Source organism: Chiloscyllium plagiosum, unplaced genomic scaffold, assembly GCF_037043375.1.
Source record: "Chiloscyllium plagiosum isolate Xiang-an unplaced genomic scaffold, Cpla_swu_hap1 HiC_scaffold_37, whole genome shotgun sequence".
NCBI classification, from domain to species: Eukaryota; Metazoa; Chordata; class Chondrichthyes; order Orectolobiformes; family Hemiscylliidae; genus Chiloscyllium; species Chiloscyllium plagiosum.
This window is the reverse complement of record NW_028270175.1, coordinates 95,350,771-95,363,112: the sequence shown is the minus strand read 5'-3', so window position 1 is coordinate 95,363,112 and position 12,342 is coordinate 95,350,771.

The window sequence follows — 12,342 nt, the reverse complement described above, 5'->3', positions numbered from 1 at the left end:
TAAATATTCACGGGCATGAGACAATTCGGAATGACAGAAAAGGTGGTAAGGAAGGTGGTGTAACTAAAACATTCAAGGACAACCTCAGACCGGTGCTCTCAGCTGATATACGTTCCATGGAGAATGAGTTTGAATCCATTTAGGAGGAAATTAGAAGTTCCAAAAAGAAAATGTGATTGATTGTCGGAGTCTACCAGCTCCAAATTTTAAGATTACATTGGGGAGGGCAGTAAACAAAGACATAAATAATACCTGAAAAAATGGTATGGCAATTATCATGCGGGTTATTAATCAACATGTCGATCGGTCGAAGTAGCTCAGTCAGGGTAGCCTTGACGAGGAGAGTGTTTAGTGTATCTGAGATAAATTCCTTAAATAATGTGTAATGGAGCAGGCCAACAAGGGGAGAGACCAAATTAGATTTGGTACTGGGTAATGAACACGGCAAGATGTTAGATTTGGCGATAGGTGAGCACTTTGGTGATAGTTACCAAAATTCAGTTATGTTTACTTTTGATTTTCAAAGGGATAGGTATACACCGGAGTGCAAGCGCAATTGCTCGGGGAAAGAAAATTGCAACGCGATCAGATAATATTACACATTCACAGGCTGGGCAAAGAAACGGCACGGAATTGGCAGAATAGTAATGTGGAGCTGATTCAAGGAGCAGGTTCTGTGTGTCTTTGATAAGTATGTACCTGACAGAGAGGGAGGAAATTGTCAAGCGCAGGAGTCATGATTACTGAGGAAGTTGAATCTCTTGTTGAGATGAAGAAGGCTTGTGTTACCATGAGATGTGAAGGCTCAGTTAAGGAGATTGAGAGTTACAAGTTAAACAGGAAAGACCTGAAGAGAGACTGTAGACGAGCCAGGAAGGAACTGAGAATTTGTTGGCAGATACGATAAGGGAAAATCCTAAAGCTTTCCTTCGGTATGTGAGGGCTAAAAGAATGAATGGAATAAAATATGGCCAATGAAGGACAGTCGTGGTAAGTAGTGCGTGGAGTCAGAAGCGATGGGGGAAGCACTAAAGCAATATCTTTTGTGAGGATTCGCACTGGGAAAGCAAAATGTTGTCGAGGACAATACTGAGAAACAGGCGACTAGCCTAGATAGGATTGAAGTTCCCAAGGATAAGGCGTTACAAACTCTGAAAATGTGAACATTTCTGAATTCCCCTGAGCCGGATGGGATTTATCCGAGGATTGTCTGGGAAGCCAAGAATCAGATTTCCGAGCTTTTCACTTTGATCTTTATGTTGTCATTGTCCAAGGTTATAGTACCAGAACACTACAGGATAGTAAAAGTAGCTCCGTCATTCAAAAAGGGGAGTAGAGAAAACCCTGGAAATTATAGACCATTGACCCTTCCATCGGTTGTGGGTAAAGTGTTGCAAAAGTTCGAAGAGATAAGATTTGTAATCATCTCGATTGGAGTAAGTTTATGAGGGAAAGACAAGCCGGTTTTGTGAATGGGAAAACGAGACTCACAAACATTATTGAGTGATTTTAGTAGGTCATTAAACTGGATGTCGGTTTTTCTCACTGAATTGGGAAGTTCATTTCCAGACGTTTCGTCACCCTACTAGTTATCAAATTCAGTGGTTCTACAGGCGAAGCACTGTTCATGATTCTTGCATTCTCTTTATATGTTTAGGTTTCTTTGGGTTAGTGATGTCATTTCCCGGTGGTGCTGTCATTTCCAGTTCTTTTTTTCAGGGGTTAGTCGATGGCGTCGAACTCGAAGTGTCTGTTGATAGAGTTCTGGTTGGAATGTCATGCTTCGAGGAATTCTCCTGCATGTAGTCGTTTGGCTTCTCCTCGGATGGATGTGTTGTCTCAGGCGAATGTAGTGTTTGTCTAATGCAATGTTTGTTACAGTTCTTACATGGTATTTTCAAAATGACATCAGTATTTGCATGTGGAAAAATCGGCAGAAAACGAACCACCAGGATACATGAACATCAACTAGCCACAATACGATGTGACCCTCTCTCACTGGTATCGTTCCATACAGATAAGGAAAGGCACCACTTTGACTTGGACAATGCATCCATCCGAGCACACGTGAAACAGAGTCATACACGAGAATTCTGAGAAACATGTCATTCCAACTGGAAATCCATCAAAATCACATCGAGGTAGACTCCATCTACCTCTCCCTGAGAAACAGAAGAGGAAAAAATATCACTACAGGAAATGACATCACCAACCCAAAGAACCCCAAGCATATCAATAGAAAGCAGAAATCATGAATAGTCCATCACCCGAAGGCACACTGGAGATGTTACCCAGGAGGGTAACGAAACGTCTGGAAATGGTCCTTCCAGCTCAGTGAGCAAATCTTCATCTGGAAGCTAAACCTGAGCTACAACTCTTGTCAAAACTCGTCAGTTGACTAAACAAATGCATGAGGATAAAACCGTTCATGTAGTGAACGTTTGGATTTCAGTTAGCCGTTTGATAAATTTCGCCATGGCAGGTGACTGCGCAAAATACTGAGGCATGGGCTTGAGGGGGATGTCGTGCTTTGAATCAGAAATTAGCCAGCTGAAAGAAGACAGTGGGTGATATTTGATGGGAAAACTTCAACCTGGAATTCTGTTGCTTGTGGTGTACTGCAACGATCTGTTTTGGCTTCAGTGCTTTTTGTAATTTTTTATAAACGACCTGGATGGGGGCGGAGAAGGATGGGTTAGTAAATTTGCGGATGACACTAAGTTCGGTACAGTTGTGCATAGTGCTGAAGGATATTGTAGGTTACATAGGGACACAGGTATGCTGCAGAGCTGGGCTGAGGGTTGGCAAATGGAATTTAATACAGACAAGTGTGAGAAAGAACATGGCATTAAAAAATATCACAGAATATAAAGACGGATATAAGAAACTTCCATTAAAATATAAAATGAACAAGAGAGGTAAATGTGAACGTTGACCCTCTCGTGTATAAAAGGGGCATTTACTTATGGGATATGCGGAAATAGCCGTGACATAAAACAGGCATTTGCTTTGGTCTTCACAGTGGAGGATATGAATAACATGCCGGTAATTGACAAAGAGATGCCGGTTGGTGACGTCCTGGGAACAGTCATTATAACAAAAGAGCTAGTTGCTCCTCGTTCTCATGTTCGATGAATGTATGTGTCACATATTCCGTGATTTTAGGGAAAGTTTCCATGGGGCTGTTGGGGGAGGTGTTGAGAGTGAAGGCACAGTGCACCACGATGCCCCGGAGGGAATGGTTCCTGGGGAAGGCAGATAAGGGCGGGGAGGGGGATATATGTTTGGTAATAGCATTTCGCTGAAGGTGGTGGATTTAGGAAAATATTTCGTTGATGATTTGGAGTACCATAGCGCTTAAGGTTCCAGACCATGTTCTGAAAAACATGGGATGAGAATGGATCGTTGCTTCATGATGGACATTTGCAAGATGGGTCCAAAGTCCTTCGTTGGTGCTGTAAATGTCACTATGTCTTTGAGAAGCTAACTTTAGCAGACATATAGCATTGTGGCCACAACAGTGGGTCATAGTCAGGGATTTTCTTGACTCCCTAAAGCCTGTCTAACACATAGCCTGTGATTAAACGCCACCTATGATTTGTCACCGACAGTCTCCACTAACAGCTGTTCACTCTCCGAGCGAGAGCGTTATTCACCTCATTGACCAAATGTTCTTCTCTTTCTTTTGTTCTTTCCCGACCAACTGTTTACTCCTTTACAATACAGAGACATGATGGGACAGTTCCTGTTCGCCTGGATGATTGCAGTGTGAAAGAAACAATGCACAGGAGAAGCACAACAGATTAGTCAGCATCTGAGTAGTAAGAGATATTTAAATCACAACCTTCTTGAGGATTCGTTACTGCCGTTACAACAATACTGAAAAGCTCAACACCGTCCAGAACAGAGCAGCTGAATTGAGCAGCAACACACAACTAATAAAACATCGACAAACATCTATTCCCACCACAACCAAACACTGAGACATGCAGTCTGCACCATCCACAAAATGCACTGCAGATATTCACGAAGGCTCCTTAAAGAGTACATTTCCATCTAAAAGGAAAAGGGCGCTCGACAGATAGAAAAGACCTACAAACTACTTACCATCCTGATCTGGAAATATATTGCCGTTCCTCCAGAATCACTGGGTCAAAATTGTGCATTTCACTTCCCTATAATTTTGGTCTACCGAGAGCACACGGAAACGATGGTTCAAGAAGGCAGCTCATCATCACCTTGTCCAGTCAAATCAGGAATGAACAATAAATGCTGACCTGTTCTGGAATACCCACATCCGACGAAGAATGAAAATCACATGCTTTGGTGTTCTGAGGTGTTCTCTCTTACTGAGATATTTCTGGTTTTATTGGAGGGGTATCAAAGATGAGGATTTGCATTTGGGACACTGAAACGAAGCATCACATCAGAATGTGATGGATTTGATTTGTTCAATGTAGCCTGAACCTCACCGGCCTTTGAAAATGAAAGCAGAAAGCTACATTCACAGTGGAGTGAAAGTATTCACTATCTGAAATATCGCGACATAATTGGAGGGACGCTGGAGAGAAACTGCGGTAATGTGGTGACGATTCAATTACTTGTCTGCCCTGAAAATTCATCAGTGCAACCACACCGGGGAAAGGCCATTCAACTGTTCTGAATGTGGAAAGGGACTTGCTCAGTTCTCTGACTTGCTGACTCACCAGTGGGTTCACACAGACAAGAAACATTTAATGGACCAGAGTATGGAAAAGGCATTAAAAGGTCTCACGAACTGCTGTACCATCAATGTGTTCATGCTGATGAGATTCCATTCAAGTGTTCTCTCAGAGGGAATGGGTTCAGGCCGTCATTTGATCTTACTTTACATCTGCGAACTCAGTGGAGAGAGGGCGTTCGCTTGTCCTAAGAAGTGGAAAGGACTCTTTCAGTCATTCAGTCTGCTGAAACACCAGTGAGTTCACACCGAGGAAAGACCATTCGTCCGATGTGATTTGAAGTAATTAATTGATTCAGGCAATCTGCTGAAGCACAAGCGAGTACATACTGGAAAGAGACTATTCACCTGCTCTTGCATTTCTCAAACGTACTGAAAGACGAGCGAATTCATACTGGGGAGAGGTCATTGATATGTTCTGAATTGGGGAAAGGATGCACTTAAGTCATCCATCCTCCTGATACACCAACGGTTTCACAGTGACAATAAATTGTTTTCATGACGCAGTGTTGGAAATGCTTTATAAGTTTCCAGTAATTGAGGTCCCATCAACATGTTCACGCTGATGAGAGCACAATCTTGTGCTCTCACTGTGGGACTGTTGTTTCTCTGATATAAGTGAATACACTTCACAAGGTCTTCATTTAGACGTGAAAAGCATTCAGAAATGCTGAATTCATCGAAATATTTTTATGTATATCATTAAGGATGAGGTTTCTAAATTCTTGGAAGAGCAGGGTCGGATTAGAACAAGTCAACATGGATTTAGTAAGGGGAGGTCGTGCCTGACAAACCTGTTGGAATTCTTTGAAGAGGTGACAAGTAGGTTAGACCAGGGAAACCCAGTGAATGTCGTCTATCTAGACTTCCAAAAGGCCTTTGATAAGGTGCCACACGTTAGGCACCTTATTAACCAGTCCTTCTGCATGGTTTAATTCAATTACAGCCTCCAGGATGCACTGTACAAATTTAAGAATGCTCAAAAGAAAGTACATTCCAAAGACATGGCTACGAAGAAAATGAAGGGCAGAGGAAGCAGATGAATGCGAGGCTTTTGACTTGGAGCCAGCGATCAACCCTGGTCAAATGAAGAGTACAGGAGTTTCATTCAAAAAGTCAGCAAGTATGGCATACAGTGAGATTTGGGGATCTGGTTTCAGAATTTGCTGGCTGAGAGAAGGCAGAGAGTCGTTGTAGACGGGATGTATTCTGCCTGGAGGTCAGTGTTGAGTGAAGTCCTGCAGAGCTCTGTTCTTCGGCCTCTGCTCTTTGTAGTTCTTATTAATGACTTGGATGAGGAGGTTGAAGGGTGGGTTAGTAAATTTGCAGATGGCACTAAGGTTGCAGGTGTTGTCGACGGTATGGACAACTACTGCAGGCTGCAGCGCGACATTAATAGCATGTCGAACTTGGCTGAGACATGGCAGACGGATTCAACCTGGATAAACGTGAAGTGATGCATTTTGGAAGGTGGAACACGTATGCTGAATATAGGATTAAAGACAGGATCCTTGGCAGTGTGGGGGAATAGAGGGATCTGGGTTTGAAAGTACATAGATCCCTTAAAGTAGCCACCCAAGTGGAAAGGGTTATTAAGAAAGCATATGGTGTTTTGGCTTTCATTTAGGGCGATCGAGTTTTAGAGCTGCGAGGTTTTGCTGCAGCTCTACAAGGCCCTAGTGAAACCACTCTTGGAATATTGTGTCCAGTTCTGTTCGCCCTCCTATAGGAAAGATGCAGAAGCTTTGGAGAAAGCGCAATGAAGGTTTACCATGATGCTGCCTGGACTGGAGGGCTTGCCTTATGAAGAAAGATTGAATTAGCTCGGACGCTGCTTTCTGGAGAGAAGGAGGAAGAGAGGAGCCCAGATCAAGGTGTATAAAATAATGTGAGGAATAGATAGAATCAACGGCTAGAGAACTTTCCGCAGGGCAGGATTGGCCGGTATGAGAAGTCATAGTTTGAAGATATTAGGAGGAAGGTACAAAGGAAACGTCAGAGGTAGGTTCTTTACGCAGAGAGTTGCGAATGCATGGAATCGGTTGCCAGCTGTGGTGGTGGAAGCAGAGTCATTGGGGACATTTTAGCGACTGCTGGACATGCACATGGATAGCAGAGAGTTGAGGGGTGCATAGATTAAGTTACTATATTTGACATTGGGATTAAATCTCGTGGGCCAAAGGGCCTGTTCTGTGCTGTACTTTTCTATGTTCTATGTTTTATGAGTGCATACACTGGGTATATCTAAACGTAAGGTGTCAACCTGGTGAAGCTACTACACAGAAATAGTTGCATGCCAGAAACCATAAGAAGCAACGGATAGACAAGGCTAATGGACTTCATCACTCACGGATCAGACATCAACTCTGCAGTCCCGCCAGCTCCCATCATAAATGATGCGGGACAATATAATAAATCATTTCTTTCACATGACCATCGAGGCTGAGGGTGACTAAATAGATCCTTTCGAAATTATGACAGGCATGGAAGTAATGGATAGTGGAAGTCTTTTACACAGACCACAGGAGACCTAGGTTTAAGGTGTTATCGAGAAGACCAGCCCCAAACGTATGGTATGCAGATTGATTTTGCTTGTTTTATGATAGTAATACATTCTGAGAAACAGTGAAAAATATTGTGTTGCATTCTCTTCAGTACAAATCATACCTTACATAAGGACATCAGTTTAATAAATGTCACAGCTTTTGACCAGGTGCAGAGAAGGATTAACTCTATATGTGACTGGTCCATTCACAAGTTTGATAACAGCAAGGATGTAACTGTTCTTGAATCCATTGATGCGTATTTTCAAACATTTGCATCTTCTGTTCAATGGAAGTGGTTGGAAAAGAGCATTGCGGTGGTGGGAGGGGCCTTTGATTGTGTTTGCTGTATTCCTGAAGCTGTGGGAAGTCAAGATTGAGTTGATGGAAGGAAATGTGATTTGCGTGATGGATTGGGTTAGGTACACCATCTCTGTAATTTCTTGCAGCACGGGCTTAGCAGCGACCATACGAAGTGACTGGATAGAATGTTTTCTGCAGTGCAATGTAAAAATTGGTCAGAGTCGTTGCCAAAATGCAACATTTTCTTCCCCGTCTGAGGAGGTAGATGCATTGATGTGCTTACTTGGCTGTAGAGTTGACATGGATAGTCTGATTATTTGTAATATTTATTCCTCGGACTTGAAGCTGTCCATCACCTCCAACTCAGCACCAATGACAGAGTCCAATGTCTGTCCTTCAGGCCAATTCCTGGAGTCAATGGCCAGTTCCCTTGTTTTGCTGACATTGAGGGAAAGATTGTTGTCTTTATACCATGTCACTAAGCTCTATTTCCTGTACATTGCTCACTGTTGTTTGAGACCCACCCACTCTGGTAGTGTTATTAGTAAATCTGAAAATGGAGTTAGAGCTGAATTTGGCGGTACAATTATGAGAGGGTAAGAAATATGGAGCGGGGCTGAGTATACAGCCTTTATGGGCACCAATACTGCGGATTATTGGAGAGGAGGAGTAACCAACTATCCTCATTCATTGTGATCTGCAGGTCAGAAAGTTAAGGATCCAGTTCTCGATGTGAGGAAAGAGTCCTAGGACTCAGATTCTGTCGATGAGTCTTGTTGGCATTATGGTGTTCAAGAAAGAGCTAAAGCCAATATACATAAGTCTGATGTAGTTGTACTTGTTATCCAGATGTTCCAGGGATGAGTGAAGTGCCAGAGAGATGTTGCAGGGTGGAGAAACGGAGGACTGCAGATGCTGGAGTTTAGAGTCAGCGTGTAGTCCTTGAAAAGCACAGCAGGTTAGGCAGCATCCGAGGAGCAGGCGAATGCTCGTTTTGGGCAAATGCCCGAAACGTCGGTTCTCCTGCTCCTTGGAAGTTATGTTGCAGTTGTACAATACTTTGGGAGGGGCGCACTTGGAGAATTGTAGTCTTGGTCACCTTGTGAAATGAAGGAGGTTGTTAAACTGGAAAGAGTGTAGAAGAAATTTACAAGCATTTTGTCAGGCCTCTATCATCTGAGGGAAGTAATAGGGAGAGGCTGGACAAGCTGGGCCTTTTTTTATTCTTTAGTGTGCAGGAGGCTGAGACTTGCATAAGGTTATGAGAGGTATGGATACGGTGAAAACGGTGCTGTAATCGTTTTTCCTGTGGTTCTGGAATCAAGGACGAGAGAGCACCATGGAACATATAACATGACAGCGCAGTACAGGCCCTTCGGCCCTCGATGTTGCACCGCCCTATCAGACTAATCTGAAGCCCATCCCACCTATACATCCATTTGCCTGCCTAGTGATGACTGAAATGCACGTAAACTTGGCGAATCTACTACCGATACAACGAATCATTCCATACCCTTACTACCTTCAGAGTAAAGGAGCTACCTCTGACATCTGTCTTCAAGTTGTGTCCCCTCGTGTTTGCCGTCCCCATCCTTGAAAAAAGGCTCTCCCTGTCAACCCTATCTAACCCTTTGATTATCTTATATGTGTCTATTAAGTCACCTCGCAACCTTCTTCTCTCGAACGAGAACAGCTTCAAGGCCCTCAGCCTTTCCTCATTCCTTCCATTCCAGGCAACATCCTTGTAAATCTCCTCTGCACCCTTTCTGAAGCGTCCACATCCTTCTTATAATGCGGTGACCAGAACTGTACACAACGCTCTAAGCGTGGCCGTACCAGAGCTTTGTCCAGCTGCAGCATAACCTCCTGGTTCCAGAACTCAGTCCCTCGATTAATAAAGGCCAAAACACTGTATGCTTTCTTAACAACCCTGTCACTTTGGGTGGCAACTTTCAGGGATGTGTGTACATGGACGCCGAGATTACTCTGCTCATCTTCACTCCCAAGAATGTTAACATTAGCCCAGTACTTTGCATTCCGATTGCTTCATCCAAAGTGTATCACCTCATACTTTTCCACATTAAAGTCAATTTGCCAACTCTCAACCCAGCTCTGCATCCTATCTATGTCTCTCTGCAACCTACTACATCCTTCGTCACTATCTGTAACTCCACTGACCTTAGTGTCGTCCACAAATTTAGTAACCCACCCTACTAAGGCCTCATCCAGGTTATTTATAAAAATGACGAACAGAAGTGGATCAGCACCGACCCTTGCGGTACGCCACTAGTAACTGGAAACCAAGATGAACATGTTCCATCAACTACAACCCTCTGTTTTCTTTCAGCCATCCAATTCCTGATCCAAACTGCTATATCTCCCACAATTCTATTCCTCCGAATATTGTATCATAGCCTACTGTGGGTAACCTTATCGAAAGCCTTGCTGAAATAAGTTTAACCAGTTTAAAGTTAGAGCGTAAAGTATAAAAGGAAACCTGATAGGCAAATCCTATACACATAGAGTAGTACGCATTTGGAATATGATGCCAGCAAATGTGGTTGAGGCAGTTACATTAACAACATTTCACATGCATTTTGACAACTAGATGGATTGGAAAGGTTTGGAACGATGTGTCAAGTGTATGGAAGTGGGGTGAGAGTGGATGAAAATTTTGCTCAGCATGGATCATTTTGGACCAAAGAGTCTTTCTCCGTGCTGGGGGACTCAATGACTATGGTAATCCATGATTGCAGTTCCCTCAACGAAATTCCTCAGTTCTCTCCAAATCAAACATCAGCGTGTTTGACGCAGAGGGTAGTACGTGTATGGAATGAGCTGCCAGAGGATGTGGTGGAGGTTGGTACAATTGCAACATTTAAGAGGCATTTGCATGGACATATGAATGGAAAGTTTAGGAGGGATATGGGCCGGGTGCTGGCAGGTGGGAGTAGATTCGGTTGTGATATCTGGTCGGCATGGACATGTAGTACCGAAGGGTCTGTTTCTATGTTGTGCATCTCTATGACTCTATGACTCAAAGTGATTTTGAAGAAGATTCACTTTTGCAATTCTTGTCTGTTTGAATAATCTGAGGTCAAGATATGAAAATGTTTCAAATACTCACAGCTGGCTCTGCAGAGTGAAGCCCCACCTTAAGGTGTTTATTCTGCTCTGATGTACAGATGTGGAAGATGTGGGACCAGTGGGCCTTATCACTGCAGAAGGGGTCAAATATGTAAGACTGACGTGAGGACGATATTCTCTCTTTCAGAGGATAGCAAGTCTGTGGAAATGCATCCAACAGAGGTCTGTCAAGACGGGGTGCATTCAAAGCTGAGATAGACAGTCATTTAGTTGGTCTGCAATCAAGGGCTACGGAGATAAGGCTGAAAAGTGGAGTTGAGGATTATACAAATAAGCCGTGATATCATTTAAAGCTGTCGCCGACTTGTTGGGCTAAATTGCTTCTATCTGCTCCAATCTCTTTGCTGTCATTTGGAAAATGCTAGACACCATTTAAAATGTATAAAAACACAACGTTTGGAAGAGATGTTTGCAGTCAAACTGAGTCAACATTATGTATTGAAAGGAAAATCACACTTGCCAATTTGCCGGATTTCTTTGCTAACATGACCAGCAGAGCTAATCAAGGGAGCTATTAGGTATAGTCCTTTCGAATTTCTATCAAGCACTCAATTAGGAGCCAAAAAAATGGTCATTGCACAACAAGAGAGTTCACGGTGTTGAGTAATAAATCAGCATTAACTGTCCACTGTCTACTCATAAGAAGTCACCAAATCGTGATAATTGAACACTTTTCAAGTTGAAAACATATAATTAGTGAAATCCAGAATGGTCAATGATTTTTCTGTCTTAATGTCTTGGAGGAAGTGGCGGAGAGAAACGTGTCCAGTTCTGCTGCCGATAAGCAATCAGTGAGCGGGCTTATTTTGATGACGACGTGGAAATCTGCAAAAAGATACCGATAGTATGAGTGATTGGATAAATCATGCAGTTTCATGTTGCGAGTGTGAGGTCATGCACTTTGTTAGGAATAATCAAAAGACAGATAATCAAAAGAATAATCAAATATTAATATGGAAAGAAACCCAATAAAAGTGTGGTTCAGGTGGTTTCCAAGAAAAGACAGAAACTAAGTCGCCTGTAAAGTAAAGTAATCGATGACCAAGATATGGCAAGATATTGTTCAATTGTCTTGTTTTATTGATTATTGTTCTCCAAACATTCTTTACAATAGAACCGGGAGTGGGAGAGGGGAAATTAAGATCACCCATGATTACTGCCATCCTTTAGCACTCACACACAGTACTTTTTCTTGTACGTCTTATTTCTCACTCTGGTTATTGCGAGTGGGCTTGTCAACTACACCTGCTGCTGACTTCTTTTCTCACTGTTCCTTATCTCGACACAAAACACATTTTACATCCTTATTTCCTGAATCAAGGCAATCTCTAATAATTGCATATATATCACTAAAATCTTGGCCTTTCGCACGCCTCTGTGCGTCATCTTCCAATATTAATTGATTCTGTATTGTGTTGCAATTGCACATAATAAGAGAAAGGCAAAAAAGACATTGGTGTACCTGGGTTCACACGCACGTTATTGAAGTTAAAACGCAGATTACCGCCCAAAATACGATCATAGAAGCACTCACTTAACCTTCAGGAAGCACACAATACGTACAATGTTATAGGGCATGACTAGAGCAGCACCAGAAACACAACAGAAATACTGCTCTGGGCTTCTATT